Below are 23858 nucleotides of genomic sequence, written 5' to 3'. Positions count from 1 at the left end.
TAGGCAGGGATCCCCGAAGCCTGATTTCACCTCATCATTTTGGCTTTCCTTGATACTCCATTGGTCACTGTCTTGTCCAGTTTGAATAAAATGAATACCTTCTAAGGATATTTTACATTTGAAGAACACTGAGGCCCAGTGAAATGCAAATTAATAATAGAACTTAGACTGAAAATAAAGTCTCCTGATATATTGGGAGATACATATGTCTAATAATCAATCTATGAATGTTCATGTAAACAAGTATTAACTTTTCTTTGTTGATCCTATTTATTTATTTTTATATTGAGATATAGTTGATTTACAATGCTGTGTTAATTTCTGCTGTGCAACAAAGTAACTCAGCTATACACATATATACATTCTTTCTTTATATTCTTTTCCATTGTGGTTTATCCTGGGGCAATGAATATAGTTCCCTGTGCTATGCAGGAGGACCTTGTTGTCCATCCATTCTATAACCAATAGTTTGCATCTACTAATCCCAAACTCCAAGTCCATCCCTCTCCCATGCCCCTCCCCCTTGGCAACCACACGTCTGTTCTCTATGTCTGTGAGTCTGTAACTTTTAAGCCAATGGCATTATCCTTCTTCCTTGCTCTCTCAAGCAACAACACTTCTACCACAACACCAGAAAAGCTCTCATTTATTGTCAATTTCCAATTATCTAATAGGATTCAACTAACAATTATCAATTTCAATTATCTAAGGAATATTATATATCAATAAAACATCAGATATCATCCTGATAAAATCACATTAATTTGCATATATTCAGTGTTCTACACTTAAAACTTTTACGTTATTTATTTTCCCCATCTCATAATAATTCTATTATTATGCCTATTTAAAAGATTTTTAAAAAGAATCTCAACCGTATATTTTGTAAGTAGCAACACTTTAGACTAAAACTCAGAAATGATACAATCCATCTCAATGCTCTTGCTTGTATACTATACTATACAAAAGCCACTGTCTTTTTCTTGATATGCACAAACATGAACTCTTACACAGAGCAGTGGAATCTCCCAGAAAATTTTCCTCCATCCCACTAATCTCAAGAATATAAAGTTTCATCTCTGCAAAATGAATACGTTCTAGATATCTGCTGTGCAACAGTGTGCCTATAGCTGACAATACTGTATTGCACCCATAAAAATTTGATCAGAAATTTTAAGAAATTTGTTAATCTCATGTTGTGTTCTTACCACAATGAAAAAAAATTGTATGGAATCAGAAGTACATGTAGTCTCTCTTTATATACTTGAAATTCCTATAAATTTCAATAAGCAAAGTTACATATGCTATGAAGGGAAATTATCTTTTCTTTTTTATAAAATTTAATAATAGTCTTGCTGTAAATGTCATTATCATAGTGTGATTTTAGAGATAATCTCTGCTGCAGCTAACAAAATTAGCCAGACGTAGCAATTAAGGCAGTTTACATGGATGAGCTTATTAGGAAGTAAATTGTCATAGACATTCAAAGAATGAAATCTATTTCATTTATGATGTAGAACCTTGATGACATTTGTCTCTATTCATCACCTTTAAAAATGGGTAAATGGATGTTACTTAGTTTAAATAAGTAGCTACAAACAATAGGGAAAATCTGAGTTTTTGAATTAAATGAGAGCAAGTGTGGTTACAAGGAAGATAATATGACTTAGAAACTGTAGGTTGGGAGATAAGGCAGTTGATATGTATAAATCATTCTTTAGGCTACACTAAATCCTCACAGGTCAGCTTTTCTAAAAGTAAGCACAAAATGGTTTCAAGAATTGTGGAAAGATCTAAGGGCATCCATATTGTCTCTTTGATATCTGGCCCACAACATTCACACTTCAAGTACTTTATAAAATGTAAATGCCCTTCAGATAGCCCTCTAAGCCCTCTAAGCTGTGACCAGTCAGGTAGTACTTAGTGTGTGTGAAGAGATGCTGCAACAGACTTTAAAGAATAGGAGGTAGAGAAGTAGATTTCAAAGGGAGAAATAAGGGACTATGGACAACATCAAAAATTCACTACATATTCTAACTTCTGCCTAAAATTGACACTGGTCAGTATAATAGAATTCCTTTTTCTTTGCTTAATAAACTCATAATTAACATAGGTATCCATTACAGGATATATATGGTGCATACCTGTGAAAGCTCTCAGATGTAACCATTTCACACACACACACATACGCACACACACACTTTGATTTTCTGTATTGAATTTACACTCCAGTTTTACCAGGCAGCTCATCTATTCACCTTCTGTCCTTAAAAATACATCTCACTTCTTTTCCTTAGACTAATGTGATTGTGATTAGTGTTGATATAATTATGTGGCTTTATTTCTACAAAAAATAACTTTCTTGACAAATTCATTTTCCATTTGGATTCAAAAATGAAACATGGTAATGTGAGGCAAAAAATCTTCTTTCCCCATCAGATGTGAGGTTAAGATAAATAGCAAAGTGCAAGAAAGATTAAAAATATACTATTTTCTTTTGGATCTTTGATGCTTGCTCCCTCAATTTTTAAGAGTTCTTTATATACTATATTAGAGATATTAGCTCTCCATAGTATATGTCTTGGATAATTTCTGTTATCTTTTGATTTTATGCTGTTTTGTCATGTAGATGATTTTTAGTTTGTTTTTGTTTTTGTTTAATAATGAAAAACTAAATTCCTCTACCTTTTTGAAGAGTGAAAAACCAAATCTCTAAAGAATATTCAATTGAGGAAAAATAATGAAGGATGCAATGTGTGAAATTTGGGGGAAAAGTCATTCAACTTTAAACGAAAGAATATATAATCTTGTCTGAACTTTTATTCTTATCTCCTTTGGCCAATGTGTCTATATAAGACAGTTTTGTTTTTTTTTTCAGGAATAAAATAAAAATGTTTTTAACATTTATGTAGCTAAAGTAAATCTGTAAGATATGTGACATCTATGATAGAGATTATTTGTTTAGGTCTTCTTCTTATTTTGTCCACTTGATCTATCTTCTACTGAAAGAGCTGATTAAAGTTTCCTAGTATTAGTGACTTTCTAGTCTCTTTGAAATGCTTATAGTTTCAATTTCATAAAGTCACTGTTGTGTTATTTGATGCATAAATATTCCTACGTATTCCTATATCTCCATAGCAGGTTGTAGATTTGAACATCAAATCATATATTTCTTTGACCTCTTTAATGCTTGTTGTATTGAACTCTGTTTAGCTATTAGGACCACTATACATGCTACCGGTAGTTCGTATTTGTCTAATACTTCTTGTCTTATCCTTTCTGAATTCTTTATTTTACATGTGTAAAATATACAACATACATCTAATATACAACATATAGATGAATTTTATCCTGTGTGGCAAATTGAAACTCATTTTCTACTCATAGATAATTTATTTTGTTTACATTTATTGTTATTAATATGTTTTGTCTTGTAGCTATCAAAATATTTTATAATTATGTGCATTTGTTAGATATGCTATGTTTCTTGATGAGATGTGTATTTTTTTTTTTTTTGCTCTTTAAAAAGGTTTACTTTTTTGTTCTAGTGAAGATTTTTGTATTTATAATTTTTAATGCACTTCACCCCTGTTTTCCTATTTTCCTTTTTACTATCTGGTTTACCAGTTGTATTGGCTGTCCTTTAACATCAACATATTTGCTGTACAAAAAAAGGACCTTTTTTTCTATTTTCCTTTTTTTCGATTCTTCCTCTTCCACTGTTTTAGTTGCATTATTTCTACTTTGTCACAATGTATGACATTGATACATTAATATTGCACCATCACCCCCACCTTTGTCTAGCATGTACATTCATATAATTTTAAATGTCCACCATCAATTCTGTAGCTGAAGTTTTCCCTGTCATCACTTGGCTAGATGAAGCTTATCGTGTAGTCTGGAGGTTGACAAACTACATTCTTATGTGGTCCAAATATGGCCCACCTTGTACTTTTATGAATAAAGTTATGCTGGAACACAGTCATTCCCACTTGTTTACATATTTTCTATATCTGCTTTCACACTAAAATGGAAAACTTGAGGAATTGCAACAAAAAGCACATGACTGACAATGTGAAAATTATTTCTTGTCTGGCCATTAACAAAAAAGTTTGCTTACCTCTGATCTAGTATATTCTCAGAAGGACTAATAGGTTCAGAAATCTCTAAGCTCTTGTGTGTTGAAAGAAAGTTCATTAATATAGCCTTGATACTTTAATTGGAGCTTAGACTGATTGCATGTAAAATTATTGGTTCACATTCAGTTATTTTTGATTTCTTAAATTTTTTTTTCCTACGCTACTCCATTTTTCCCTTGCTTTGATGGTGGCCTTGAAAATTCTGGTGCTAGTATAATTATTGTACCTTTATACATTACTTTTTCTTTTCCTGGAAGTCTTGAAGGACTCTATCTTTATCTTTTTTTTTTAATTTTTATTTTTTTTATTTTTTTAAAGCTCTTTATTGGAATATAATTGCTTTACACTCTTGTGCCAGTTTTTGAGGTACACCAAAGGGAATCAGCTGTATTTATACATATATCCCCATATCCCCTCCCTCTCATGACTACCTTCCACCCTCCCTATCCCAGCCCTCTAAGTCATCACCCATCATCAAGTTTATCTCCCTATGTTATGCAGCAGCTTCCCACTAGATTTCTATTTTACATTTTGTAGAGTATATATGTAGATGCTTCTCTCTCACTTCGTCCCTTACCCTTCGGCTCCCACCCTGTGTCCTCAAGTCCACTCTCTACATCTGCATCTTTATTCTTGCCCTGTCACTGGCTTCATCAGTACCATTTTTTTAGATTCCATGTATATGAGTTAGCATATGGTATTTGTTTTTCTCTTTCTGGCTTACTTTGCTCTGTATGACAGTCTCTAGGTCCATCCACATCACTACAAATAACTCAATTTCATTCCTTTTTATGGCTGAGTAATATTCCACTGTATATATGTGCCATGTTTTCTTTATCCATTCATCTGTTGATGGGCATTTAGGTTGCTTCCATATCCTGGCTATTGTAAATTGTGCTGCAATGAACATTGTGGTACATGTTTCTTTGTGGATTATGGTTTTCTCTGGGTATATGCCCAGTGGTGGGATTGCTGGGTCAAATGGTAGTCCCATTTTTAGTTTTTTGGGATTTTTTTAATGTATTTATTTATTTATTTATTTACTTATGTATTTATTTAATTGGCTGTGTTGGGTCTTTGTTGCTTTCTTTAGTTGCGGTGAGTGGGGGCTACTCTTCATTGTGGTGCATGGGCTCCCCATTGCCGTGGCTTCTCTTGATGCGGAGCATGGGCTCTAGGCGCGTGGGCTTCAGTAGTTGTGGCACACAGGCCCAGTTGTGGCTCATGGGCTCTAAGGTGCAGGCTCCATAGTTGTGGCACACAGGCTTAGTTGCTCCACGGCATGTGGGATCTTCCTGGAGCAGGGATCAAACCCGTGTCCCCTGCATTGGCAGGCAGATTCTCAACCACCGTGCCACCTCAGAAGCCCCATTTTTAGTTTTTTAAGGAACCTCCATGCTGTTTTCCGTAGTGCTGTACCAATTTACATTCCCACCAACAGTGCAGGAGGGTTCCCTTTTCTTCACACCCTCTCCAGCATTTATTGTTTCTAGATTTCTTGATGATGGCCATTCCAACTGGTGTGAGGTGATACCTCATTGTGGCTTTGCCTTGCATTTCACTAATGATTAGTGATGCTAAGCATCTTTTCATGTGTTTGTTAGCCATCTGCATGTCTTCTTTGGAGAAATGTATATTTAGGTCTTCTGCCCATTTGTGGATTGGGTTATTTGCTTTTTTTTGGTATTAAGCTGCATGAGCTGCTTGTATATATTGGAAATTAATCCTTTGTCCATTGCTTCATTGGCAAATATTTTCTCCCATTCTGAGGGTTGTCTTCTTTTCTTGTTTATGGTTTCTTTTGCTGTGCAAAAGCTTTTAAGTTTCATGAGGTCCCATTTGTTTATTTTTTATTTTATTTCCATTATTCTAGAAGGTGGGTCAAAAAGAATCTTGCCTTGTTGTATGTCATAGAGTGTTCTGCCTATGTGTTCCTCTGTGAGTATTATAGTATCTTTATCTTTTAAATCCAACTTTTCTCAGGTTATGGTTCAGAGTTCATAGGTCTATATTATTTTTTTTCTAGAAAGTGTTCCTGGATATTGGTTTTAAATATTGTGTTACATTATTTTAATTTTTTTCTTTATGTGCTCCAAATAAAAAAATGATCATTCCTCTTGTCCTCTATTTCCACTACATGTACATATATAACATTTTATATATATATGAAACCTTCTGTCATTTAATTCTTTGCTTGCTTTCTTGTGTATGCAATCCCCTTATTAAACTTTTTATTTGACAATAATTTCTTGGATATCATGTAATTTATTCGTCATACGTGAGGTAATTTTCTCTTTTTATATCAGTTCTTAGAATTCTGAGTTCAATCAACTTTTGACTTTTCCCAATTTTTGTTCCTTCTACTTTTTAGTTTTTAAAAATGTAATTCAAAGTGGCTTTCCATATTCTCATGTGAATGATTTTATTCTACTACATAGTTGTTTTTCTTGTGGACAAGGGGAGGATTTGAGGTGTAAAATTGTGTTTCCCTGTTTTCTGAAATAGTTCCTATGAACTTTATTTTCCTTGTATTAAATTTGTGATGCTGATTTGTTTTTTAAGATTTCTAGGTTAATAACACACTTTTCTGTCAGTTTAGCACAGTCCAAGCACTTTAGTATTAACTGTTTTGTCTCTTTGACAAAAAAGCGAGAGAATCGCTCACAACCACAGATGTGTTGCATCTGATTTTGTGATTTACTTCTGTTTTGAAAGACCCTAAAGTTCCCATTTATTCTTCTTTTTCCTTGTCAAAGAGTGGTGATTCCTTTAATTTTCCTTTTTTTTTTTTTTTTTTTTTTTTTTAATTTTAAGTCTCTCAGAGCTATGTGTTTGGAAGACAGTCCTTCTAAAACATTCCTGTCTTCTAATATGCACTTTTGCTAGCAAACCTCTTCTATTTTCAGAGCAGCTTTCTGGGAATATGTGCCTATTCATATAACTTAGTTTACAAAAAGTTTCTATTAATATGGAAATATCATTAACATAAAATATAGTACAGGAAAGATAGTTTCTTAACTGATGGAACAACATTAAATACTTATATTGATCCTCATGTCATATAAGTGCAAATTCTTTCCAGTTAGCAAAAGTGACTGAATCCATTTTTACGTCTTCAATGGTATTAGTCATGTACCACCTGTCTTCCTGTGTTCTTGCTTTAATAATCTGACATGCTACTGATTCTAGCAGGCAGGTTCTTTTTTTGAATGTGTTCCCGCTGTATTGTTTTCCCTTTTTTAATAGAGTCCCACTACACTGTGTCTTTGGTAGCTAAGATGCTCTTTAAAAATGTATGTTTTTAATTCTATAATTTAAATGATAACATTATCTAGGACTGTTTGTATCTTTGAAGACAGTTCATGTTGATAAAAAAAAATCCTTGGTGGTATGCTGAAGTATACTATCAACAAATGAAATCCTACCAAAGTAAATATAATTGGGATAATAATTTGCAAAATACAATTTTCAGATAAACCACATTTAGAAGAGAACAATGCATGACAATTACATATAATTAAAGACTTCAGACATTTTCTTTGTTTCAAGTGATTCTATTTTTACATATATTATACACTTGTAAAATTTAAAGCACTGATAAGTTATATTCATAATTTCTTCAAAAGGTGGCCACTTTTCATTAAATATGTCTGATTTAAATACAAACTATACACTTTAATGTAATAAAAATACATTTATATTTTTGTTTTATTATTTAAAAATGAAGTTTATCAATACATCTACCCTAATGGTATCCATTAAATAAAACTTAAATGTATTAATTAAGAGTATTAAACATGTATTCAAAATGATGCATAATTTTATAGGCTAAAGAATGCTTAAATCATCCCCTAGGTAAAACTGGCATTAACTCCATAGTCACACATATGTCAAAACAAAATCCGCAGTGTACTAAGTATAGTTCTTCTATAATGGTATTAAGAGATCCTGCAAACTACCAACCTAACTACCAGGAAGGAATTTTTTTTTTAATTTTGGGAAGTAAAGTTTATTAATTTCATTTTTCATGCAGATATTATTAATGTATTAAAGCAATTTTAGAATTACCATTTGTACAATTACATCATTTTTGTATCCTCTGATTATCCCATATAAAGATCTTGCTTATTCAAAAATAGTTCTGCTCACCGGAGGACTGCCCAAAGCTGCCTTTGACTCTGCTCAACTTGCCACACATGTACTTTTTTCCTCTTTTGTTCTCTCTGTCCCCCTCTTTCATGCTTCTTTCTCAATCAGTTTTTCTTCAGATGCAGTAACTTTTTTACTCCTCTTCTCCATATTTTACAACTAAATTTCATTTAAAGTTACCTTGTGTCCTGTTTTGACTGCATAATGTTAGAGGAGGTCAGAATAGAGACGAGACCTAAGAGAATAAATAGAGTAGGAGAGTATTGTTTCCTGATAATCTATAATATTCCTTATGTAGTAAATGATAATTACAAAAATACCACAACAAAATAAGTAAATTTTAAATAAAGATACATCTGAAGTTTTTTTTTCAAAAAGGCAGAACAAAAGGTAGTATGCATGAGATCAATGTGAAATTTGATGATTCTAAACTTAGAGAAATTACTAGTAGAAACATCTTTAATTTTCCCACAGCCCACTACAAAGCAAGTTTTTTCAGCTAAAAATGGGCTGCATTCATATCAAAATAACCACTAGCAATCAATTGTGACTAGATTATTATACTGTTAGGTAATGCAGTGAATCTTTAGTTAGAAACAAATATCAGGACAATCAATGTAGAAGAGTAATGTTTCTTTATCTTATCAATACATCAATATTAATAAACCTAAGGTTAAGTTAAAATTTTAGGCCACTAAATTAAGTTTTGTAAATTGTTGTACTCTAGCTTATTATGATTGGATGTGCATTTATATAGCCCTTGGGGTGTTTATTTTGTCATTATTCACTTTAATACATATACTCATACCATTGATGAAATAATCTTTCGAACAGCATATATAAAAAACAAGACAAAACAAAACAAAACCTCCAATATATCAACAATTTGCCAACTGACTACTTCTGTGATTTTAATATTTCTCTCAATTTCCAATTGAGCTTTGATCAAAAGACATGAGATTATAACCTGAGATAAAATCAGTACATGCTCTATCCCATGATAAGAAGAATTATTTGCTAGAATGCTTTTGTTCTAGCAACATATATCCAATTTTATTTTCTGTCACTATGATGTATAAGTGTTTTATTTTCTCAAATTGCATCCTTACAACTTTGGTAATGTACAGCATGGTGATTACAGTTAACACTACTGTCTCGCATATTTGAAAGTTGCTAAAGGAGTAGATCTTAAAAGTTCTCATCTCAAGAAAAAAAATTTATAACTATGTATGGTGACAGATATTAACTAAATGTATTGAGATCATCATTTTGCAATATATATATATTATACAATATATACAATATCAAATCTTGTTGTACACCTGAAATTAACATAATTAAACCTCAAAAAAAAGATGGAAGATTTTTAAGTGGGGAAATCTAATTATACTAAAAGTAAAATTTCATTTACCCATGAAGGAAAAAGACATGATAAATATGTAGTTACCTTACTGTACAAAATTGGTTGAAATATGTAGTTTAAAATATACGTAGTACTAAACTACATAGAAATGTTGTAATGTGGAAAGGGTTAAAGGAATTTTAAAGTATTCCAAGGTTCTACTCTATTGTAGAATTGGTGAAATAAATGATTTTCATTGACTACAGTGTTCAAGAATGCATATTGTATGTTTTGGGATAATAGCTCTCAGTGAGGGGAAATTTTGTCCACTGAGGTATATTTGGCAATATCTCAAATACTTTTTGGATGTCTCAAATGAGGGAAGGGGTGCAACAGGAAGTGAGTAGAATTCAGGGATGTTACTAAAGATTGTACAAAACACAAGAGAGTCTCTACAACAAAAAATTATTCAGACCAAAATATCAACAGTGACATGACTGCTCTAGGGTGACCACTAAATTATAGCAAAAGGATGAAAAAATAACAAATAAGCTGCTAGAAAAATATGATAATACAATATGTGATAATTAAAAAAAAAGACAAAAGAGAAATATAAAACAGATAAGTCAAAAAGAAAGCCAATAGGAAGGTGACTGATAAACACAACTATATCAGAAATTAAAAAATATATATAGATTGACTACTCCAAATAAAAGACTAAGATTTGAAAGTGGGAAACCAAAAATAAATACACACATAATACAAGGAACACTTAAAATATAAACACTGAGAAAGGATGAATACAAATGGATGAAAGAAGACTTATAATGCAAACACTGATCAAAGGGATATCATTATTTATCTCTAGAAATGTAAACAGTAAATTTTAAGGCAAGGAACATTAATAGAGAAAAATATGGACATTTCAGTATGATAAGATAGCAAATCTAGCAGAAAGATATCACAATCTTAAATTTATATGCTCATAATAAATAGCTTTAAATGGTATTAATCATAACTTGGTACAACCAAAAGGAAAATTGAAAGACTCTACAATAATAGTGTGAGATATTAATGTACCTTTCTCAACAGAAGCAAAAGAAATTTTTTTCAGTTTGTAAAAGATCTAACACATTGATAAACTTGGCCTAATTGACAAATATAGAAAATTGAATTTAACGATTATAGAATTCAAATTATTTTCAAGTGCATGTGAATTGTTTACCAAAATCAAGAACATACAATAATGATGCATATAGTATAAAAGTCTCAAAAAGTATCAAAGAATTGCAATCATTCAGAAGTTGTTCTTTTACCAGAAAGAAATTAAACTAGACCTAAGTAATAAATCTATTACATAGACAATAAACAATATACTACTATATAATGAAGAAACAAACAAGAATTTACAATGGAAATTATTTTAAAATATTTTGAATTAATTATTTTATACATATTAAAATACAGTTTTTATAATTATAATAGTGTTATGTTCTTTGATCTGGGATCTTATTATATGGGCATATTAAATTTGTGCAAATTCATTATGCTTTATATTTATGACCTTCATAGTTTTCTGTACATATGCATATATATGAGTATATATGTGTATATATATAAAATGTTTGAAAAATAAGTTACTAAACTAATAAATGTAGTCAAATGTCAATTACTTTCTCAGATTTATGAGCATAATTTAACATTAAATCTTACAAATTATTGAGGAAAACAATGCTCTAAAGCTAACCTGATCTTATTTTACTTAGTCCATTTTCATTTAATGTAGTGATACTTGAGTTTATAGGTACCATTCTACTCTTTGTTTTTGTTTTGTTTTGTTTTTAGTTTGTTTTCCTCAACTGTTTATGGTTATCTCTTTTCTATTAACTTCTTCTGGAATATTGAATTTATTATTATTATATTTTACTATTCATTTAGTGGCTGTACTAAAGAATAAAATGTGTCCCTCACTTATTACATCCAATGTAACTAAATACTTTTACTTCTTGTCAGATAATACTTGGGACTTCACATAATTTATCTCCATTTATTAACTAACTGTTGGGTTATTGTTGTTCGGCATATTCTATGTTTACTTTATGCTCTAGATGACATTATTTTTACTGTTTTTAAATTCATTATTGATATTATATACTTACATTTCTACTCTTATATAGAACTTTTATTTCTTGCATTTCTCTGTTTCCACCTGAGATCATTTTCTTACGCTCCCAGGAAATCACTATAATACTTTTTCATGCAACAGTAAGTTGGCAGTGAATTTTCTTATTCTTTGCCTAGAAGTGCCTGTATTTTATATTCATGTATTTATAGCTTTAAGGTAATCTGTAGGTATAATTAATGTAAAACAAACATGCTCGTATTTAAATTATGTAATTTAATGAGTTTTGTTATGTATATATACTCCCATGAAATCGTAATCACCATCAAGATAAATATTTACATCACCTCCAAAGTTACCTTGTGCATGATTGTAAGCCACGTCTTCCTCCACTCCAGTGTCAGGGAACCCCCTTTTTTTCATCACTGTAAATTGCTTTGCTTTGTCTAGAATCTTATGTAAATGGAATCATTCACTATGTACTCCTTTGGTATATATCTTCTTTTCCTTCATCATTTATTCTAAAACATAGCTCCAAAAAGACAAGGGTTTTGTCTGTTCTCTCTCTCCTCTGGTGTATTCCAGCAAAAGCTAAAACTTCAATAAATATTGTTGAATGAGGGGTTATGTGACTCATGACCAATTCTCTTCTGGGACTGAATGAGATCTTGGCCTCAACAATTAACCCAGGACTCTGGGAAGCCACAGCCTACTAAATGCTCTCAACAAATGAAAGGAAAACTTATTGTTTTAATATATACTTTCTTTTAGATCTAATATGCTATTATTCTAAATTTATTAAATGGAAAATATGGATGGATATTTTGCCACCAGAACAATAAAATTCCTCTAAAATTTTTCCAAAGTTAGTATATCTGTTTGTCCAAAGTTAGTATATCTGTTTGTCTGTTTCCAAAGTTAGTATATCGGTTTGACAAACAGATATATCCATGAAGTAGCCTCATACTGAGGGGAAGATGGAGATTTTTGGTTTTTCTTTTTTCCTAAAATAGAAACACCCAAATGAACATCCATATAGATAATGTTCTGTTCTTTTTAAGTCAATAAATAGACAATAAAGACCTTTTATCATTCCCTAAAAACAGCATTTTTTTTGAAACTACACACATATGTGCCCTTTGCCATAATGCCCTCTTTCATCTTTCATGATTTACAATTCTCTTCTCATTTATTAAAATTCAAATTCAACTTTTTTCTTTAGGAGTGTTATTCTGACGATCAAGCAGAGTTTATTTCTTCATCCATTGCTGTAATTTGTACATACTGATATTGTTATATTTAAATATTGTGATTATTTGTTTATATGTTCATCTCCCCTATGATATTTTAGGTTTCTTTAAGAGAAGGAGTCTGTCTAACTCATCTTTAGATCTTCAGCATTTAACATTACCTGGCATATATTAAGCTTTCAAAAATATTTTTGAATGTATATTATACCTAGTCAAAAGAAGGAGATACTTTTCTTTTAGACGTTTTGCAATTCTGAATCACAGTCCATAAATTTCAAGTGTGTTCCTCTTGGCCCTCAATAATATTACAAAATGGTTATCACTCAACCTCAGACATGCAGACATCTAATTACTATTGAAATACTGGGGACAGATTCTTACTTTATAATTCCTGGCTGGGTACCAAGAAAACTCTCACCTCCAGGCTGCACGGTACCTCTGGACCTGTATCATTCTTAGTATGCTTAGTACATGGTGTTTTTCAGCAAAGCGAGGGGTCATGAAGCCAGCTTCAACTGAGCACTTGCTTCTTCTCTGTATACCTCTAAGAAGCACTATGAAGATTCTAAGAGCTTTCTGAACAATACTATCAAGACTAAAGGCCTTAAGGGGAAAGCATGCCCATCTTGTTAATGCTGCCTAATAAAATATTTACTACCCTCCACATGGAATATCACATTTTGCAAAAATCATTTATCTATTTAATGTTGGCATGATAGTAAATTAGATAGACCAATTCCTTATGAAATGAAAGTTCCATTTATGTAAGCAAGATAGACAATTATTTCCCGTAAGTGTGGTAAGTGTTATGACAGAGAAGTAGAGTTGTCTGGTAGGGCAATCAGTCCAGTTAGATGGGAGAGATAATGAAGAACAGTTTGGAAGTGGCAATGTGTAATTTGAGATGTAAAGGATGCACAGAAAATTGGTAAAAGTTGATTGTATTGTCACACATAAAGATAAAGTTTAAAGGAAAAGAAGCAAGTAAAGTCGAGCACATGCATATCAAGTACACTATAAAAAAAACTGAGAAGAGAGAATGGAGAGGTAACAGGGGCCAGATGTGAATGTTTAAAACTTAGCCTAGTAGCAATGGGAAAACTGCAAAGAGTCACCCTAAGATGACTTAATGTTTGCCCTTTACATATACAACTCCATGTGCAGGGACCACTTAGGAGGATCTTAGTCATAAAATTATGAATGATGCTTACTAGAGTAGGGACTGTGAAAAGTACAGAGTATTGAAAACAAAAAAAAAAAGACAATTAGAAAATAGGATCAGTAGTATGTGATTATTGATTGACTATGAAGATAAGGAAGTAGGAGAATCAATGGGAGGGTAAGTGATGGTCGCCTGGACTCTAGCACAGGCTTTCAGGGCTTTCATTGAGAAGACATCCTGAAGAAGCAAGTTGATAAACTGCTTTGAATGTAGTTGATGTGATAAATTCAAGAGGAGGTGTCCAATGGCAGTCAGATATACGAGAGTCATGTCTAGTTGTGGAAATAAATTTGGAAGTTACCAGGCATAGATAGTAAGTAAAGACAGTAAGTGAAGCGGTCATGATGCTTAGAGACTATTGAGAGTGAGAATACTCAGACATAAAGTAGAACCCTGAGGAACTCTACTATTTGTTGTATATGCCAAAGGCATGAAGCATGCAAGTTTCTTGCAGAAGTAGAAGCCAGTGAAAAATAAAGAAAACCCAGATAGTGTAGTAGTATGGAGACTAGAGAAGGCAGTGTTTTCAAAATGTGGGAGAAGTCAAAAGCGTAAAGTCAAGTGGTCCTGTAATCACATAATATGAAAATATTTATGCATACCTTTCAAGAAAATAAAACTTCTTTCAAGAATTGACATAAGATACTTTTATTTTCTCTGTATTTTCAAAACTGCCCCCAAGACAATTCTGGGAAATGAAATCAATTCTTACATACACATATTCTTTTAATCAAGATGACAGTCTAGGTTGCAAACAAATAAACAAGCAAAAGCACAAAATGATTTTTGAACTTCTCCACAAATGCTTAACTACAAGAAAAATACTGATTTCTGATATTTTGTAGTGGGATGTGAGGAGACAGATTTATATTTATGTTCTCTACACTTTTTATTGCCTTTCCTGATTCTTTTTTTTTTTTTTCTTTTTCCATTTTTTTGTCCTCTCTGTGAGTTGAAATTCAATTTAAAGCAGTGTTAGGATGAATGAAGCATTGGACCCAGCGAGTCACCACCAACATAAGCAGGGTTTTCAGTGACCAATTTTTCACACTGTTTGAAGGAAGTGAAATATTAGTACTCATCTCACGTAGGAAGTAAGCCAAAAAGGCACAGTTACACTTTTCAGTCTGCTTGTTTTTTATTTGAAGTGTAAACACACAAACTATAGTTATAGAGAGGAATACAAAATGCACAGAACAGAAACTGGATTGTTTTTTCTGTTAAATGCAGGATCTATGCACTAGGCATCTACTTAAAATGTTTGACTTGGAGTTCAGAATGCCATCCATTTTAATTGGATGATTGTTATTCATAAAACGTATTGGTGTCCTAAACAGATATTATATGGAGGGAAGGGGGATGGAAAGAGAGAGTGTGTCTGCCTCTTTGTTCATATATCAATCCTTTGTACAAAAAGGAGCTGAATATAACGTTAGCCTGAGTTCTGAGCTCTGGAAGACTTTAGCTGAAATTTAAAATAAGAAAGAAAATTTCATAGAAAAAATTTTGACTGTGTTCTGCAACCTCAAATATTTTCTACCCAATTCTATAAATATCTGGGGGGAAATTATATAGTCCAATTATTATGAGCCTGTCAACTTATGGAGATAACAAATACAAAACAAAGCAACAAAAAAAAAAAAAAAACAAAAACAAAAACTTCTCTCAGTTTCATCAATGTATACCAACATACAAGCAAAATAAAATGGTGTTTCTCTTTCCTTTACTCATCAGAATATGACCCCTTCAATTAAAAATAATAAACTTTGAATACGACCATTTGAAATGTGCTTACTGCCTTTTTAAAAAAATTTAAATAATATTTTTAAAGAAAAACATATATATTTCATGACTAAAAAGGATACTTTTACTAAAGTGCTTAGTTTGAAATACAATGAATTTAAACAAATGCCTAAAATAAACAGATCATCTCTCTCACTGTTGAAACTGAGCAATTTATTTCAAATCAAACTATATACAAGTAATTAACAATATTCATTGATTTTTCTGCAATACATATATGGCATTGTACCAGGCGGTAGAGAGATATTAAATAAGACAAAGACATAGTCTTGCCCTCGAGAAGTTTATAGTCTAATAGAGGAAAAGAATTTTAAAACACAGCTGACAGGAAAAGAGCAGAAAATGAAATAGTTGCCATAACAGTGTTGAGTCTATACATTCATTTAAGATAGATAGTCAGTGCTTATGTTACTTATTTGTATGGTCTGAGAGGACTCATAAAAAAATTGCAAAATGTATGGAATCACTTGAGCCTGTTAACAAAGTGAATTTCTTTCCACAATTTGCTTCCAGGCCCAAAAGTAACAGATATTATGGACACTTAGACAGTATTACATTTTTATGTCTAATGCTTACATTTTGTAAGTATTGGATTGGTCAAAAAGTTTTTTTGAGTTATCCATAACTTTGGCCAACTCAATACAATATCATTACTGCCTCATAATGTGTAAATGTACCTGTTGTCTTTTTTAAGATTTCACCTGTACATCCAGAAAACTATTTAGAAGTATTCTGGGTCTCATCCCCCCTCAAGATCAGTAACACAATATACAACTTTTCTTTTGAAAACTTTAAAAATTTGAAGTGGACTAAATTAACCCCAATATTCAGTTTTGTTGTTTTATAGTGGCTCACTAACTATAGCATAAGGACAAAATACTTAGATAAGATAGTCTCTTAGGCATTTGCTAAATAAAATCAAGGGTAATCCCCTTAAAATAGGCTTACTTTTGGTTCTTTAAAATATCCAATGATTTAGAAATTTCAAAATGCCAAGAAAAGTTGATGTCATTTTAAAAAGCTTTCATTTTCTACTTGCAAAAAAAAAAATAACATTCAAATACTACCTCCATTACCTTCTTAAAATATCCTTTCCTTTTGAAGACCTACGGGGAAAAAAATTCAGAGTTCTGCTTAAAACTGAGGATCTGGATGTTTTAATCACTGTTTTTATTACTGTTTTTGATAGAAAAGATTGGCTATGTTGAGATCTACTCATATCTTCACAAAGTTATTTCATCATTTGAGGTGGGTACAATAGATGGACCATTTTCAGTAACAGTATTATAGAGCAACGTGGCACAATTTTGAAGCAGATTACTCACAGAAACATTACAAATTTTACATATTGATTTGAAATAATGTAAATTTGATCTTCTCAGGAGAGGGACACATTACTTGGTGACTTACTTAACAATCACAATATTTTAATATTTAATTCTTTATTTGTTTCCAATGAGAGAGAACATATAATTAATTATATAGTAGATATTAGAAGACTTTATCCTTTAAAAAATGTGACTCAGAGTCTTCTGGGGCAAATACAGACAACAAAAATACATGACCCCAAAATGCTCAATCTCATATTTTGAGCATTGCATACAACAGAATCATGTTGTTACAAAGTACCTGTATTGATTTTTTGTGTATAATGTAAAATTAGTAGATCATTTTTGGTGGATGTGACTAATCTCTAATCCCAAAGGCCTATCAGGTTAAAAAAAAATGTCTTATCAGATTGAATTTGATTTATATCTAAACATTGATTATCAAGCAAGCATAAAAACATAAAAATTATTTAAATTGTTCTTTAATCTAGATAAAGTTCTAGCCAGCTCTTGTTTAACTGTTCAGACCACACTTTTCAGAAATAATTTATTTGATATAAATAAGTCCATCTGCTAGAGGAAGTCTGAGTTAACCTTATTGATCCCATCAACCATAATCATAATCCTCCAATTCAAGAAAACCCAGGAACTTTAATAAACAAGCCTAGTGTGTTATCCCTAAGATTACAAGCTACACAGTTTCTAAAGCTTTTAGGTAAAGACTTTTTCAATGACATGTAGACAATTCACATCCTTTAATTCTACTTATTTAAAACATAAACACACAAACAACAGCAAAAGTATTTCTAACATCCATTATTCTAATCAAAAGCCACTGCTGTTGATCAGATATAAAGATAAATGAAGCACTTTTGGAAGCCACTTATGCAGTTATCTTTCTAATTAGAGTGCTAACTAAATACCTCACAGATATAAATTTCTTATTAAGAAACCTGAGTAATCCTGGAATGCAACTTAAACTAACTAATAAGTACATACCACACTGCCTATGCTGAAACATTTTATAGCGCACTGCATACCTCAAAGCATCTACCATTTAGGAATCTAATTTTTGAGTCCGTATAGACTTGTTGGAAAAATAACTTCTTTCACATAAGCTACAAAATGAAGACACTGAACGGACAGTCATTTAAAGGGCTATGTTTGGAACATTTCATGAATGAAATGCATGGGCCTTTACACCTGATTCCTACTGTTACAAAGAAATCACAGGAACCTAAACCATAGTTTAAGCAATATGTTAATGCTTAAAATTTGTGTGGCTTCCACCTATTTTTTTCAGAGATTGTACCATGTAACTTGAAAGGTATTGAAGGCAATAGCTCATGAATGGAGAAAACATCACAAGAATGACTAAATTATCCTTACTGCTCAATTTGAGGGCAGAAGGAAGCAGTGGGAAATTTTGTACCTATTCAGTTCTTCATATGAGGAAACAATCACAAGCCATGCTTAGACTGAGACTGGTCTGGAGTAGGTGACTAGAATCAATTTTTATCAAATGTCTATTACTCAGGCTAAAGAACATGAATATGTACTACAATCTAGGAAATGTTGCACAAATTTTCATTCATATTTAGAATTTCATGTTAGTTTTCATAAATCCCCCAAAATCTTGTTAAACAGGAAAAATAGAACAATATGAAAGTTTCTCAGTATAGTTCATTTAATTTGGCACAAGTTTGTTTCAAGAAGTAGAAAGAAAAAGTCACAGCAAATGCTATTGATTTAGCTCCTTACCCATTTAATTTACCTTACTGAGGTGTAACTTAAATTATTTATAAACTATTTAAACATTAATAAGGATTTTCTTTTTTATCCTTTCTCCCAGAAAGAAAAGTAATGGTATTGGATGCAGATAACAGTCTAGTAGTGAGTTCTCAGGGTGACAAACTAAATGCTAACTAAATGCACAGGTTAATATAAACATCCATACATTTCATAGTTTATAAAAGCAGCTTACTCTTTCTATATATATAACTGAGTCACTTTGCCATACAGCAGAAATTAACACAACATTGTATACTTCAATAAAATATATTTAAAAAGCAGGTTACTATAGCTTAAATAGTGAACAAATTATCACATGATTGGGAATGCCTCATTAATTTATTAAAATAAGATTCAATTATTATTTTCAAACTGTATAAACTTGTTTTTTCAATTACTAAAATGATTATAAATCCTCATTATTTATGCAACCTGTTCAAAAGGACACAGAACTATGGGACATCCTCAGAAGCATTTTTTGGTACCTATACTCTGTGATTTTTACCCATAAAGTGGGCTTTGAGTTTATAATAGTTGCCATTTTTCTCTGTATTCTCCTATTTTGAGTAGTCCTATATCTGCCTTAGTTCCTTTAAAGATCTTTAATTGAAAGTCAGTTTCTTAAGTATCAAGCAGGTGTTCTTCCATAAATACCTGGGATGACAGCCAATTTATAACCTAAACTCTATTGCTTGAATTGACTAAGTCCACCAACTTCAATCCTGCTTCTTATATGAGAACATAAAATGCTAAGAAGGGTCTTTGTTTCTAATAGTGAGCAATTAACCAATTACTTATACATGAATCCAACACAAAAGCATCATTTTGTTCTATTTATCACAAAACATAACTATGAAATTCAGATGTGGTCTAGCTCTTCAGTGAACATGAATCTACTCGCAAACCTAACAGATTCATCAGTTACAGGACGTTCAAACTAGCAATGTTAAATTCATAGTTTGTTCCTGTGTGAAGGCTAAGGTAAAATAAAGAAGCTAGTCAGAAAACTTCTTAGGTAAAAATAAATATCAACCCTGGGAAAGCCATATTCAAGAGGTTTTGAAGAATAGGCAACCTGGTTCTGTCCTCTAGCAATCTTCAGGTATTCAGAAATATCTGTTGCTTTCCAACAGTTGAAAATCTACACTGTGCTTTCATAATTTGAAGAATTCCCCATTTTTATTTTTTATTTTTATTTTTCTACTTTTATCCCATCTTCAAATTAGCCTTTGAAACTTTTGAACATGAGCAGTGAGAGCACAGGGAAATCAGGCCATAGATGAATTTTTCTTTCATTTTTTATTTAACCAAAGAAAATTTCATCCAGCCTTGGAGCATATGGAGGCTTAATTAATCCTCAGTCTCCATGTCTCTGAAGCTCAAAGGAAATTAAAAAAAAAAAAAAAAAGCAGTTACATGATTGGCTTCAGAGCTTTGAGGATCAGCTGTTACCTCCCTAAGTTTCAAGTCTCAGGTAAATGAACATCACAAAGGGAAAAATAAAGTATCTTACAAGAATTGATTCTCCATAGTATGTAAACAATCTGGAGTTTATAAGATTGTTTTCTGGGACATCGGCAAGATGGCAGAATGGGAAGCCTCTGGCCCTCCTTCCCCCCATAGAGACATTGATTCAATAACAATAAACAAAACAATTCCCTCTGTGAGAAATCCATATAACAGTTAAGAGGCTTGTGCACCCTGGATGAGCATGAAATCAGCCATATTGAAGGGAAATCTGTGATATTTACTTGCCATAGTCCCTCGCCCTGGCTAAGTGCTGCATGATCCACTGGGAGAAAACTCTCAGCTCCTGGCTTTTAGAGAGGGAAAGGGAAGACTAAAATATAAGTCTAATGTGAAGATATTTAGGGGAGCCGCATGAGAGACTGGTTTCTGTCTTGCCTGAATTAACTCACTGACAGGAAAGGGTGTCAGAGTAAGGGCAGTTGAGAACAAAGGTTAAGGTTTAGGTTAGCATGTATTTACTTGCCTTAGTTTCTCCTCCAACTCAGTGTGAAATGAGTGGGAGAAGAGCCCCAACTCCTGGCTTCTCCCTGAGGAGAATTCTTCCAACAATCTGACTTTTCTGAGGATTGTCTGGAGGACTAGTTTCTGTCTTGCCTGTCTTGGAGTGCTGACAGGACCCAGCATACTCTAGGTGCCTGGAGACTGCTGAGAACAAAGGTACAGGGTGGCTTGCAGCTGCACCAGAAGACCTGTGGTACAGATGATAAAAGCCAATACAGCTCTGCACATCCATGTGCTGATGGAAATTGGAATAATGAAGCTGCAAGCCAAGGAGCACCAAGAATTTCAGAGAGCCAATAGATGCTGTAAGAGGCAAGGGAGAACTCTTCTTTGGAGACTTCAGAGGGAATATGGCCCTGCTGACACCTTGATTTGTACTTTTAGCCTGTGTAACTGTGATAGAATAAATTTCTCTTCTTTCAAGCCACTTAATTTGTGGTCATCTGTGAAAGCAGCCATAGGAAATTATACCCTGCATAATGCAGTAATTATAAAACAGTGTTGATGATATACTGGAGGAAAATTTTTATACTATTGAAATAAAATTAGTATTCATCCTAACTAAATTGTTTCCAATTAAGATGCTTATTGCAATCACAATGAAACCACTGAGTTTAACTCAAAAATATATAGTAAAAAAAAGAGGGGAATTAAAAAGATACCCTTAAAAATAACTTTTTAACAAAAAGCTGACAGTATTGAAGGAACAGAAGTAAAAAGCATGTAGAAAAATAGGTAAAATGGCAAAATGGCAGCAATAGCTTCTACCTTATCAGGAATTAGATTAAATGTAAATGGATTAAATACACCAATCAAGAGGCAGAGATTAGCAGAATGGATGATTAACTCTATATACAAATGATCCCTGACTTACTAAGGTTCAACTTATAATTTTTCAACTTTACCATGGTGTGAAAGTGATATGTATTCAGTAGAAACCTTACTTCAAGTTTTGAATTTTAGTCTTTACCCAGGCTAGTGATATGATGTAAGATAACTCTCTTGTGATGCTGGGCAGTGACAGAGAGCCACAGCTTTCAGTGAGCCACATGATCACAAGGGTAAAAAACCAGTACACTTAACAACTATCCTGTTTGCTCACTTTCTGTCTCTGTGTCACATTTTCTTAATTGTCACAGTATTTCAAACTTTTTCATTATTATTATATTTGTTATGGTGTTCTGTGCTTAGCGATCTTTGATGTTACTATGATAATTGTTTTGGGGTGCTGCAAACCACACCCATAGAAGAGGTAGAATTATTGGGGGTCATGCTAGGGTCTGTCTGTAAAAACAAGTAAAATAGTGAATTATCAGTCACTTTAAAAATTTGATGTTCACAGGGTGGATTCAAGTTTTTAACATAAATTTTCTAATCAACAGTATTTGAGAAAATGGCATTTGAAGAAGAGGTTACCAGAGTAATAAATATGTATTGAAAAAAGAGGCAAAGAGTGAAACTTCATTCACTCCAACAAAGCACAAAGTTGTGTTCGTGTTTTTCTGAAGGACAGAATTTTTATTACTGTAAATTTTTACTTATTTGTATATATTTATTTCTCATTCATTCACCCACTCTATCATTTATTTTCTTAATTAAACAATTAAGGAATCTACCACCAAAAACAAAAATTGAAAACATTACTGATAACTCACATCTACCTCTACCTATATAAATGTTCATTCTTCTCTAAGAACCAACCCATTGTAATTTATTATCTCTAGCCTTCTTTCCAAATTTTCAGATAATCTTTTCAAAATGGAGCTATCCATTACCAAATCAATTGATTGTTCATTGTAAGCATTTTTCTTCTGGGAGTTTACTGCTGTGAATAATGAGGAAACTCACTGATAAAGTGGGTCTTTTGTCTACTAAGATATTTATCTACTATACAATTGAAAAATGTTCATTTTTTACCTTTATAGCACTCTTTAATTTCATGAATGGATATCCTTTTTAGTTCTATAAATTTATTTAGGTTTGAAATATTTTATAATAAAAACTAAAGTTAATTAAAATTCCTGAACATAACATTTAATAGACATTGAAAACAATTCTCAAACTCTGAAGAGAAAGGAAATCTATTTTCAAATTATAAATATTTTTATTAGAAACTTTTGCTTGCTATTTGATGATTTATGCTTTTTGTATAATCTCATAATTCTTAGATGTTTCAAAGTGAGAAAATAACCCGCTTCTCCTGGAAGAAACATGCAGTATGGCCAAGAACTCTGAAGGAATGTGTGTTCAAGGAACTCCTAATTTTCAAATATTATATTTGTATCAAATACCGCAAGAATAATATCAGATAGGGAGACCTTTATAAAACACAAAACCTTCTGGTTGATAAAATGAATCAAACCGAATGGTGGTTTTTGACCTTTACCACAATTTGGAGAACATTAATGCTTGTGGCTGATAAGTCAATCATTTATATAATGATATCTATTAGACCTCATGGATATCAAAGGCATTATTCATGTCTATTAATCAGCTGCTTTGGCTAAGCCTAGCTAATTTCTTTCCCCTGGGCCACCAGTATCATTAGTAACATATTACTCCCATCACTCAGAAAGCTTCTTGATGAACCTCTGCCATTGTTTGATATGTATTACCTCCTTGGTGTTATTAAAAGGTGCTGTTTTATTATTTATATATGCAACCTAATTGTTTTTCAACTG

This window comes from Hippopotamus amphibius, chromosome 4 (assembly GCF_030028045.1).
Source record: "Hippopotamus amphibius kiboko isolate mHipAmp2 chromosome 4, mHipAmp2.hap2, whole genome shotgun sequence".
Classification (NCBI taxonomy): domain Eukaryota; kingdom Metazoa; phylum Chordata; class Mammalia; order Artiodactyla; family Hippopotamidae; genus Hippopotamus; species Hippopotamus amphibius.
This window is presented reverse-complemented; position numbering follows the sequence as displayed.